We start from the raw sequence: 13,942 nt of genomic DNA on the forward strand, positions 1-13,942 counted from the left end.
GATATTATTCAGCAGGAAGATCTTTTACTGTAATAACAGACTGCAATTCCGTTAAAAATGCATTAGTAAAACAAACAATAATCCCAAGAACAGCAAGATGGGTTTTGTGTTTACAAAATTTTTGTTTTGAAATAAAACATAAATCAGGAGTACAACTACAACATGTAGATGCCTTAAGTAGGAACTTTGAAAGAACTGAAGCAGGGGAAAGTCTTGAAATTAAAGTGATGCTCATCAAAGAAGACGACTATCTAAGAGAAGCACAGGATACAGATACGGAAATAAATAAAAAAAGATTATTCTTTTGTCAGGAGATCAGGAAAATCATAAGGATACTTTCAAGAAATATGATTTAAGAGGAAACAAAGTTTATAAAATAACGGAATATGGTAGAAGATGGTATGTGCCTAAAGATTGTCGTTGGCAAATTGTCAAAATGAATCATGACGATATTGGACATTTTGCGTTGGATAAAACAATTAAAAGAATAAAAGAACGGTATTGGTTCCCACGAATGCGAAGATTTATTAAGAAATACATTTCGGCTTGTCTTGCCTGTTTATACCATAAACAACCGGGAGAAAAAAAGCCTGGCTATCTACATTCCATTCCAAAATATGCTAGACCGTTTCATACACTCTATGCCGATCATTTAGGGCCATTTGTGTTAACGAAATCTCAAAATAAATACATCTTGGTTTTGATTGATGCCTTTTCTAAATTTGTGTTTGTTGAAGCTGTCCCAGATACATCAAGTAAACATGTTATTCGTGCTTTAGAAGAAATTTTTAAAATATTTGGTAACACCAAACGAATGATATCAGATGCAGGATCAGCTTTTGTTTCAAAAAAAATTTTTGAATTATATGGCAGAGAGAGGAATTAGAGTGTTTACAACTGCAGTAGGAATGGCAAGAGGCAACGGCCAAGTAGAAAGGGCAAATAAAACATTACTGGATACCATGGCCACAATGGGTGCAAAATTTGAGTCCGATATGTGGGATAAAAATTTAAAAAACATTCAACAAGGAATAAACGAGACAAAACACCGAATAACTAAATCTTCTCCCAGTGAAGTGTTTTTCGGGTACAAATTAAGAGTTGATGGAGACAAATACATAGATGATAATGATATGGACATTATTGATGTAATGTTATTGAGAAAGGATGTAGCTAAACAATTAGAAGAAAACAGAATCAAACAGAATAACGAATTTAATAAAAAAAGATGCTCTCCAGTGAAATATGCTGTTGGTGACCTGGTATTGACAAAAGTTACAAGTTTTCCAGCAAACAATGAAAGTAAGAAGCTTTTAGAAAAGTATAGAGGGCCATTCAGGATTGTTGAGGTTCTACCAAATGATAGATATCGTGTAACAGAAGATGTACATTCATCAAGAAAAAGGCGTCCTTATGAAGGAGTTGTTGGTGGAGAAAACATCAAGAGATTTAAGATTCAAAGATCTTAAAATTATTCAGGTTAGTTACATGATAGTGTAGTCATTTTGTAGAATGACATAAAGATATTCTATTGTTTAAAAGGAATTTGTTTGAATAGCTGGAACTAAAAAAAAAATATATTTTAATTGTCATTCTGAAAAATGACAACAAAGTGTTTCAATGATCTGAATGGGTTTATTTGAGTAGTTCTGACTATTTGAAGCAAATTTATTTTATTCGTCATTCTGCAAAATGACAAATAAATGTTCTAATGTTCTGAATGGATTTTCAGTTCGTCATTCTGAAAAATGACAAATAAATGTTATAGTGTTCTGAATGGATTTTCAGTTCGTCATTCTGAAAAATGACAAATAAATGTTCTAATGTTCTGAATGGATTTTCAGTTCGTCATTCTGCAAAATGACAAATAAATGTTTTAATGTTCTGAATGGATTTTCAGTTCGTCATTCTGCAAAATGACAAATAAATGTTATAGTGTTCTGAATGGATTTTCAGTTCGTCATTCTGAAAAATGACAAATAAATGTTCTAATGTTCTGAATGGATTTTCAGTTCGTCATTCTGCAAAATGACAAATAAATGTTTTAATGTTCTGAATGGATTTTCAGTTCGTCATTCTGCAAAATGACAAATAAATGTTATAGTGTTCTGAATGGATGTTCAGTTCGTCATTCTGAAAAATGACAAATAAATGTTCTAATGTTCTGAATGGATTTTCAGTTCGTCATTCTGCAAAATGACAAATAAATGTTTTAATGTTCTGAATGGATTTTCAGTTCGTCATTCTGCAAAATGACAAATAAATGTTTTAATGTTCTGAATGGATGTTCAGTTCGTCATTCTGAAAAATGACAAATAAATGTTCTAATGTTCTGAATGGATTTTCAGTTCGTCATTCTGAAAAATGACAAATAAATGTTCTAATGTTCTGAATGGATTTTCAGTTCGTCATTCTGAAAAATGACAAATAAATGTTATAGTGTTCTGAATGGATTTTCAGTTCGTCATTCTGAAAAATGACAAATAAATGTTTTAATGTTCTGAATGGATATTCAGTTCACCATTCTGCAAAATGACACCCAAATATTTTAATGTCTTGAATGAGTTTGTTTGAATAGCCGTAGCTATGTGAAACACATTTATTCACATTGTCATTCTGAAAAATGACAGCCATATGTTTTAATGTTTAAAAATGAGCTTGTATGGATAGTTGTAGCTATCTGAAACGAATTGATTTAGACTATGTCATTCTGCAGAATGATGGAGCCTTTCTATAAATTGGCATTCTTAATAATAAAGAACATATTATTTTTTTTAATAGGTGTTGTACGATCGAGGACGATCGTGACGTCAGGATGGTCGAATGCAGTCACACTATTATCCTAATACGCTGATCAGCTTAAGTCACTAACTGCCTAATGTCCTAATCAGCTTAAGATGGAATACTGGTAGTTCTGTTATGACATTGTGAAGTCACACTCAACTTCTAATACGGTGATTGGCTTGGGTCACTAATTGCCTTATATGGTCACGAGTAGTTCGGGTATGACACATAAACACAGCGGAACGAGAGATAATAATTTAGTGTGATTTAATTATGACCATTGTGAACGAGTTTGATTTAATTTAATAAAATAGCTATATTTACGTAAATACGTGTTTTAACTATTTTAATAGACGATACTATTTTAATAGACGATAATAATAAATTGTGAATAACTATCGAGTCAGCTTAAAGAAGAACAAGAACGGACAAAAATAATAACTAGAGCATTGGATCTGGAAGTTAAAAGAAGGTCGAAAAGGGAACTTCTAGGAACAGTCCTCACATCATTATTTGGAGTAAATGATGAAGTATACAGGGACATCGATTCCTTGGACGAAAATAAGAAGGAAATAATAAAAAATTCAAAACATCAGACGAAGATGATGTTACAAATGATAGCTTCGATTAATTATACAGAAGAAAGAATAAACGGACATTTAAATAGGTTCCGAGAAGCACTGATAAAAGGAAACAACGAAATGTCTAAAGGCCTAAGTGATGTCTCATATAGAGCTGACACGTTAGAAAAAGACGACTGAAAATGAATGCGGCCTATGACCGTACAATGGAATAAACGTTCATTACAATCATGGGCTTCTTCTTCTTCTTCATGTGCCGAGCTCGATTATCGAGCGTTGGCTATCAAATTGGCTATAGTAATTTTGTTGGCGGCAGCTCGGAAAAAGAGATGCAGAGGATCTGTTAAACCAATCTCTCAGGTTTCTAAGCCATGAAGCGTTCTTCTTCGACCTGGTCCCCTTCTTCCGTCTTCCTTGTCTTGTATTATTAAATGGAGTATATTATATCTCTCTGGGTGGCGCATAACATGGCCAAAATATTCAAGTTTGCGATTTTTAACTGTTTTGACGACTTTCGTAACTTTTCCCATCCGATGCAAAACAACTTCGTTACGAATTCTATCCACCCAACTTATTCGTAGGATTCTCCGATACACCCAGATTTCAAAGGCTTCCAGTTTCTTGAGAAGTGTATCCATCAAAGTCCAACCTTCGACATCAGTTTGAATTTGTCTTTCAGTTCGAACAGACGATAAAATCACATTAAGCGGAGATAAGTTTTTGCGGTAATTAAAAATCAATATTTATATTTAAATTTAAAGTTTGTGTAAATATATCGGTTTAATACTTGTAATTTTAGTGTAAATAAGTGATTTACCTCACCTAATGGGGGAGGAAAATAACAATAAGACGCAAATGTGCGAGGTGTTGCGACAAGTTCCCCAGATATGGATACGGATCTTCTTCTTCAAGTGCCATCTCCGCGGCGGAGGTCGGCAATCATCATAGCTATTCGAACTTTTGAGACGGCTGCTCTGAAAAGTTCATTTGATGTACATCCTGTTCTCGTGCGCTCGCATTAACTGACCAATCGGCGTACAGGAAACATCTCCAAGCACAGAAAAAATTGTTCATTGGTTGGAATAAAAGTTATTCCAGCCTTTGAGCAATTTAAAATTTACCATTGGCCGATTTTACGGGAAGTCCACTTTCATACGTCATAATCCCCTAAAACAAAGGATTTTCGTGTATAAAAGAAGGTGGATTTTCTATAGTCGGCCAGTTCGAGCTCACCCTCGTATTTTAAGACTCTAGGTTCGGTGCTAGTACCCACCTAGAATCTGCCGTTTTATTTTACCTTTTTGCTATTGATTTATACTGATATTTTGTGTGCATTTATTTGATATTTATATATTGATTTTTGTGTTTTTTCCTGTACTTTCTGCTGTGGTATTTCCTTGGATCACACACAGCGAAAGTACACATATATATTTTGTGCTATATTATTATTGCATTTCATTTGTTTATCTGTCGAATATATTTGTTGCGATATTTCTACTTGTAGATCATACGCTCCGAATCTATTCTCATTTATTTTCACGCTATTTTATTATTGCTAATATTTTTACTGTTGTATACGTTCGAAGCGATATTTCTCCTAGAGGATCATACGCTTTGGTGTATCTTTTTACTTGTTATTTCATTATTACATTTTGTCGTTAAATATTCTCATTGCGATATCTCTCCGAGCGGAGACCATACGCTCTGAGATATTATTATTTTCTACACTTGTGCTTTCTTTCCGTAAGTTAAAGAAACACAAGATTTTTTTCGCGGATTCCTTCCGTAAGTCAAGGAATCTCTCACATTGCCAATTTATTGTTGCATATCATTTGTTATATTCTCTTTTTGTGTACACAAAACTTTTCTATTATCTATATATACCATATATATACGTTTATCTCTTTATCTCGTGCAGATAACGTTCTTGTGGAACCTCTGTTTTACAGATTACGCACAAGAGACGTTTGCACTTGTATTTTATTGAACTGCATTTCTTTCCTAGTATCACATTTCAATATATATATACTTGTACATAGTGTCTGAGGTTTATTGTGGAATTTTACTTACGTAATCAAGCACTGCTAGCCTCAGACAAGCGGAATTGTGATAGTTTTATCACTAAAACATACACGATTCCGCCATATCTCTCCGTATACAATCAGCAGCGACCCAAATTGCTCGACGGAAAATGGTGGACACTCGTGGAACATCCCGGTCTAGTTCCGCTGACCGAAAGAAGCCCGTAGAGCAGGAGACGAGCCAATCTGCCGCCATCCACGCCTCTCGGCAACATGGCGCCCAACTCAAATCAGACGAACCCACTCCCCAACAAGAGTCAACAACAGGAGGTCCATCCACGAGCCAAACTCAAGCATCACCTGAGACGTGGATTAACACCTTCCTTCAAGCCCTGACAGCTCTGCAAATGGTACAACCAACCCAGACTAGACCACCCAAAATATGGACATCCAAACCACCTAGATTTGAAGGAAGAGAAACGGAGATTCCAACCCAATTCCTAGCAAGAATCGAGGACTTCCTAACCAAACACGATGTGGAAACAGACGACTGGGTGGACTACATAACTACTAACTCACTACATGGAGATGCACGGTCATGGGCAGAGAGTCACTATACAACCGGGATAGGTTTTCAGACTTTTAAGACTCGATTCCTAGAAAAATTCGACGACCCAGCCCTCTTATCCGCCCTGACCGTCAAACTATATGGACAGCATCAGAAAAACGAGCCAGCCGACGAATTTGTGACACGGAAAGCAGCCTTATTCAAACGTCTTCTACCAGACATTCCCGAGGACCAAAGATGCACAGTAATAGCAAACCAACTCTTGCCTCAAATTAGAATCTGCCTCAGACTAGGGATGCCTAAGACGGAAGACAGCCTCCGAACCATCGCCAGAGAGATGGAAGCTGACGCTCAACACCTTCCGAACACACAAAGACCAGACAGGCAAAGCAACAATCAACCACCTAGACGATCGGAAACCATAAGAGACTGGCGAAATAGGAACCCTCACAACCGACAGAACAACCACAACCAAAACCAAAACCAAACTGAGCAGCCGGAAAACTCCAACAGGGGCACCAACTAAACCCTGTTGACGAAACGGTGCCCCAACTGAACCCCATCCAACATCAATCGAAGACAGCAGGATTACCAAATCTTGACGGAAGGATCAATAACCAACGAGTAAAGATACTAATCGATACTGGAGCCTCTGGGAACTTCATCCACCAGAGGTTGATCCAAAGAGGGGGCCTGCAGACTCGACCAGGAACAATTCAGTTGGCGTGCACGGACAGCACGTCCCACAGTTTGGGGACTGCAGACGTCGAAGTATTTCTGGACAACTTCTCCACAACCGTAAGATGTACAGTACTAGAAAAACTCAATGACGATGTTGTGCTTGGTATGCCATGGCTGCAACAAGAGGAAGCGAACCTAGACATCCCCCGCAAATGTCTATATGTGGGCACCTCAACCAGAACCACGTTATACTGGAAGAACCATGGCAAGAGGAATGCAACCAAACAGGCCCTAGAAGCTCACCAAGCCCCAGCCTTCGCCTTCCCGACCATCCAACAACTGATCAACGAGTACAGCGACGTTTTCGACGACCGTCTACGCCAACCCACGACCAAAGCTACCGAAATGGAGATACAAGTGACCGACAGCCGACCAATCAATATAAAACCATACAAGTACTCCACCGAAAAGAAGAGAATTATGTTCAAAGAAGTGAGGGAGATGCTAGCCGCAGGAGTCATCAGACCAAGCAAATCACCATACAATAGCCCTGTGGTGATTGTTTCGAAGAAAGATGGCACCCCTCGCTTCTGCGTGGATTACAGAAAACTCAATGGAATTACGGTCGACGAAGCCTCAAGTATGCCGCCGATACACGACAGCATAAAAGAAATAGGCACGGCACAAATTTTCTCCACACTGGACTTGAAAAGCGGATTCTGGCAGGTCCCACTCCACAAGGACTCCAGCTCCAAAACCGCCTTCAGCCTACCTGACGGATCTGCATGCGAATTCACGGTGATGCCCTTTGGACTCAAAAACGGCCCAGCAGTGTTCCAAAAGTTAGTAACCAGCGTTTTTGCCGGATACATTGACGAGTTCATTAAAGTTTATATGGACGATATCATAATTTACTCAGAGGACTGGACACAACACAAGAAACACTTACACCTTGTACTGGAAAGATTGAGGACACATGGACTATGGGCATCACTAAAGAAATGCAGATTCGCCACCGACGGATTGGAATACCTAGGCCATAAAGTGACATCCAACAACACACAACCCCTTGAGAAACATGTAGAAAAGATCAGAGGATTCACCACACCGAATACCATGAAGCAGCTACGAAGTTTCATCGGGACGGCTAACTGGCTACGAGATTTTATCCCTCGATTCGCAGAAGTCATCACGCCGCTAACCAACCTCACCGCAGGCAACAAGCGACGACTAAAATGGGACTCAGCAGCAGAGGACGCATTTAACAAAATCAAAACTGCAATCGAAGGAAAACTCCAACTACATAGACCAGATACCAGCCGACCATTCAACCTCCAGACGGACGCTTCAGACATTGGTATGAGAGCCGTACTCTTCCAGGGAACTCCAGAGAAGAAAGAAGTCATCGCCTATGTTTCAACCAAATTGAAACCCTCAGAAAAACGTTATCACATCAACGAGAAGGAGTGCCTAGCACTGGTTTGGGCAGTCAAGAAATACAAACACTTCCTCCAGGACCAGCATTTTACCCTCTACACGGACAGCCAAGCCCTACTATGGTTAAACCGCTTCAAAGAGGATAAAGCCAAGCTATCCAGATGGGCCTTACTCCTACAGGAGTTCAACTTCTCCATAAAACACATACCAGGAAAAGAAAATGAACTACCTGACCATCTCTCCAGAAATCCTGCCACCGAGAGGGAAGAAGAAGACGAGGACCTGGACGAAGAAGTGAAACGTTTGAGCTGGCCAACCAACACAACAGAGAACACAGGCGATGATCAATTTCCACTACTATGCATGCTGGAGGACGTGGAAGAAGGCCAAAACGACCCGATATTAGATGACATAACAGACCTACTGTTACAAGAAAGAATCCGCAGAAGTCACACACTCTACCCCGGAATGTTACGACTCAAACGACGATGGCACAGAATCACAGAAAGAGGACCCAGGAGCGAAGCAGAAACTCGCTTCCTCCGTGAATTTACCATAGTAGACGACGCAGCCTACTACGTGTCAGACCCGAATCGCAGAGCATTAGTCGTAATGCCTTCCTACAGGAGAGAGGTAATCAAGACATACCACGACTCCGAAGAGGCGAACCACCCAGGGCAGGACGAGACCATCCGGGCCATTAAGCGGCACTACTATTGGCCAACCTTATCCAAAGATGTCCGGAGCTACGTCCGATCCTGCCTAACATGCGCCACGACCAAGGCCGCCGCACGTCAACCAGCAGCCCCCATCATACCACGGGAACCCAACAACCCATGGGAACGGGTTGCCTTCGATGTCCTAGGACCCTACCCAGTTGCCCGTGGAACAAAGAACCGGTTCATTCTACTAGCCACGGACTGTCTAAGCAACTGGATAGAATTCAGATGTGTTCCAGTAGCAAAAAGCCGGCAGGTGATAGCTTTCCTACAGGAAGAAGTCTGCAGTCGCTGGGGGAAACCAAGCACCTTGATCACAGATAACGGGCCCCAATTCCGGACAGACGCCTGGGAAAGATTCCTGCAACGCAACCGCATCACAGGAGAATTCAGCCCAATTTACCACCAAAGGACGAATCCAGTGGAACGCCGTGTCCAGGAGCTGAAAAAGGGCCTACGGACCTGATGCACCTCAGCCGACGACCCAAGATGGGACACGTACGTACCAGACATCATTTTCAGCATGCGGACCCGAATGAATGAAGCAACACAAGAAACACCTGCCGAGCTACTACTAGGATATCTGCCAAAACGATCCGAAGAAACGGAGAGAGAAAGAAGAGACGCCAATACCGCAGCCAGACGTCAGGAAAGAGTGACGCAAGCTGTACAAAAGGCCACGGTATATGCCGGACAACCCAAATGCACCGCCCGCAAGGAAATACATCCCAGGGGAACAAGTCCTAGTACGCAACCACGTAAAAGGAAATTTTGGAGCCACATGGACAGGGCCACATACCATCCTGAGGGTCTTAGAGAACCATACCTACGAGGTACACCGCGACTAGGACATAAACCGGACCATCCATGTGGACGACATCCGACCTGCTCCTAGGCCTAGGGACGAACCAACAGATCAAGAATGAGAAAAACAGAAGACATGAAATATTTTCTTTCCCTTTTTGTAAACAATGTAAAATCCTGTAAAGAAAATCTGTCTGTTTTATAAATAAAATTTGCACCACCTAGAGTCTTCGAAAGGGGGGGGATGTTCTCGTGCGCTCGCATTAACTGACCAATCGGCGTACGGGAAACATCTCCAAACACAGAAAAAATTGTTCATTGGTTGGAATAAAAGTTATTCCAGCCTTTGAGCAATTTAAAATTTACCATTGGCCGATTTTACGGGAAGTCCACTTTCATACGTCATAATCCCCTAAAACAAAGGATTTTCGTGTATAAAAGAAGGTGGATTTTCTATAGTCGGCCAGTTCGAGCTCACCCTCGTATTTTAAGACTCTAGGTTCGGTGCTAGTACCCACCTAGAATCTGCCGTTTTATTTTACCTTTTTGCTATTGATTTATACTGATATTTTGTGTGCATTTATTTGATATTTATATATTGATTTTTGTGTTTTTTCCTGTACTTTCTGCTGTGGTATTTCCTTGGATCACACACAGCGAAAGTACACATATATATTTTGTGCTATATTATTATTGCATTTCATTTGTTTATCTGTCGAATATATTTGTTGCGATATTTCTACTTGTAGATCATACGCTCCGAATCTATTCTCATTTATTTTCACGCTATTTTATTATTGCTAATATTTTTACTGTTGTATACGTTCGAAGCGATATTTCTCCTAGAGGATCATACGCTTTGGTGTATCTTTTTACTTGTTATTTCATTATTACATTTTGTCGTTAAATATTCTCATTGCGATATCTCTCCGAGCGGAGACCATACGCTCTGAGATATTATTATTTTCTACACTTGTGCTTTCTTTCCGTAAGTTAAAGAAACACAAGATTTTTTTCGCGGATTCCTTCCATAAGTCAAGGAATCTCTCACATTGCCAATTTATTGTTGCATATCATTTGTTATATTCTCTTTTTGTGTACACAAAACTTTTCTATTATCTATATATACCATATATATACGTTTATCTCTTTATCTCGTGCAGATAACGTTCTTGTGGAACCTCTGTTTTACAGATTACGCACAAGAGACGTTTGCACTTGTATTTTATTGAACTGCATTTCTTTCCTAGTATCACATTTCAATATATATATACTTGTACATAGTGTCTGAGGTTTATTGTGGAATTTTACTTACGTAATCAAGCACTGCTAGCCTCAGACAAGCGGAATTGTGATAGTTTTATCACTAAAACATACACGATTCCGCCATATCTCTCCGTATACAATCAGCAGCGACCCAAATTGCTCGACGGAAAATGGTGGACACTCGTGGAACATCCCGGTCTAGTTCCGCTGACCGAAAGAAGCCCGTAGAGCAGGAGACGAGCCAATCTGCCGCCATCCACGCCTCTCGGCAACAATCCGTACCACTCTCTCAGGTTGCGCAGCAATGACATTCTACGCCTCCCTATGCTTCTCTTTCCTTGGATCTTTCCCTGCATGATCAGTTGGAACAAGGTGTATTTCTCTCCACGTGTAATATGTACGAGATATTCCAATTTTTTTTTTTATTGAATTTAAAATTTCCATTTCTTTGTTCATCCTTCTCAGAACCTCTTTGTTTGTGACGTGTTCTGTTCATGATATTTTCAGAATTCTTCTGTACACCCACAGCTCAAATGATTCCAGTTTTTTCATTGATGTAGCATTCAAGGTCCAAGATTCCATTCCATAAAATAAGGTCGAAAAAACATAGCACCTCGCCAACCTAACTCTTAGTTCCAGTTTTAAATCCCTGGTACATAGAACTCTTCTCATTTTGTTGAAATGGATATGGATAAGGATATGGAAATTGGTGCGAATTCCGGCAAAACAAGGGAAGTTAGTCTGTATAATATTTCCTCTAATAATTATGATTTTCATAGCTGTTGCGTTTATATAGAAAATTTGAATAATCAGAACATCTCTCGTTTACATCCAATGGTGGTGGGGGAAATTTTGTATCAAAAACTTAAAATCAAAAACCTAAAGGAAATTAAATCTATAGAAAAAAATAGAGTTAAAGTCATTTTAAAATCTATTTTGGATGCAAGTCATCTAGTAACACATTATAAGTTAAAAGATGAAAATTTAAAAGCCTATATCCCTAACCATCTCTTGGAAATCAAGGGAATAATTCACGATGTAGATACGAGGTATGATACTGATTATTTAAAAAAACATATAGACTCTTCCGTTAAAATTACCGACATTAAAAGAATGCATAGAAAGGTAGATAAAGACGGTAAAACAGAATGCGTCCCCAGACGAAATATTATAGTTACATTTGAAGGAAATGTTTTGCCAACTCATGTCGTAGTTAATTTTATGTATTTACCGGTAGAAAGATTTGTAGGCAGGGTAATACAGTGCTACAAGTGTTTGAAATTTGGTCACATTTCTAAGCAATGCAAGGGCACACAAGAAGTTTGTATACGATGTGCAGAAATTAAAAATGATAGTCACATATGCGACACTAAAAAAACTTTTTGTATACATTGTAAAAGTAAAGATCATATTTCGATATCCAAAAGTTGTCCCGTTTATGAGGAACAAAAAAAAATTAAAAACATTATGTTAGATTAAAAAATCTCCTTTCTAGAAGCAAAAAGATTTAAAGAATCATCTTTTTCCGAATTTGTTAGTAACAATAAATTTTCGATATTGTCAAATCTTGAAGAAAATTTTCCAAAACTACCTAACGTATCTGATGACATTGTGTCATCTCATCGTACCATTCCAAGATCGTATATGAAAAAATCAACAAACTTTACTCATCCTGGACCTAGTAGAATTAATACTGAACATAATGCACTTAAAAAAAGGAAAGTTTCTACTCCTGTTTCACAATCCCCTACAGATTCCTCCACCTTTCCTTTTAGTGGCCCGTTACAGCCTCTACCACCTAATCCCAATAAACCTAATAGTTCAATAGATGGTGAAAAAAATAAGATGGTTATTTCGTTAGTCAAATTTTTTTCTGAATTTATAAAAAATGTAAAATCATTTGAGGATGCAGAAACACTGGATAATAATTTGTTAGCTAAGGGTTTGCATACTGTTCTCGAGGATATTTTTAAAGGTACTTAAATTTATGGCTTTAAACACTAAACTTAAAATTATGCAATGGAACGCTAGATCAGCTGTTGCAAATAAAAACAGCCTACTCAATTTCCTTATTAAAGAAGATGTTGATATTGCTCTTTTAAGTGAAACCTGGTTCAAAAATAATGTTGTATATAATTTTAAAGGTTATAATATTGTTCGTCAAGATCGTGCAGACGGTTTTGCTGGTGTCGCTGTTTTGGTAAAAACGGGTATCCGTTTTGAAATATTAAAATTAAATAAAAACTTCAATAAAGAGCTGCTTGCCTGTGGTATTAAAGTTAATTACGATAATACTCACTTGAGTTTTCTCTCTGTATATAGATGTCCAAAAACCAAAACCAGAATAGAAGATTGGACAAACTTATTTTCCCAAGTGAAGCACCCTTGCATTATTGGGGGTGATATGAATGCCCACAATGCGCTCTGGGGATCATCAAAAAATGATAATATTGGCGATCAAATTGTAGAGACCCTACAGGATCTTGATTTCATTGTGATGAATAACGGTCAACCTACTTGTCAAGGAAATCCAGGACATTCAGATTCTATGATTGATATTACGGTTTGTTGCCCTTCCATTTTTGCTAAGACATTTTGGACTGTAGATTCTGATACACTTGGATCAAATCACTATGTTGTAAAAATAGAATTCGAATACCCAAGAGCTGTTAATGATACCATATATCCCAAAAGTAAATGGAATACTAAGAAAGCTAATTGGGATATGTACGCTGAAATAATCGAGAATACTTTAAATGAAAGTGGACCTATATCCCCAAATGCTGAAGAAAAATATAATCTTTTATTAGACTGTATCAATAAAGCTTCCACAAAATCTATTAGCCAATATAAACCCTTTAAGTGTAAGAAACGGACTCCTTCACCATGGTGGGATGCAGAATGTGATCTAATTGTTGCAGAAAGAAAAAATGCATTAATAAAATACAAGCAAGATCCATCAGTTGAAAATTTTATTAAATGTAAACAAGCTAGTGCACACGCTAAGAAATTATTGAAATCGAAAGCCAAACAAAAGCTGGGTTGATTGGTGCTCAAAATTAAATAAACAAACGTCGCCTA

This window comes from Diabrotica undecimpunctata, chromosome 8 (assembly GCF_040954645.1).
Source record: "Diabrotica undecimpunctata isolate CICGRU chromosome 8, icDiaUnde3, whole genome shotgun sequence".
Lineage (NCBI taxonomy): Eukaryota > Metazoa > Arthropoda > Insecta > Coleoptera > Chrysomelidae > Diabrotica > Diabrotica undecimpunctata.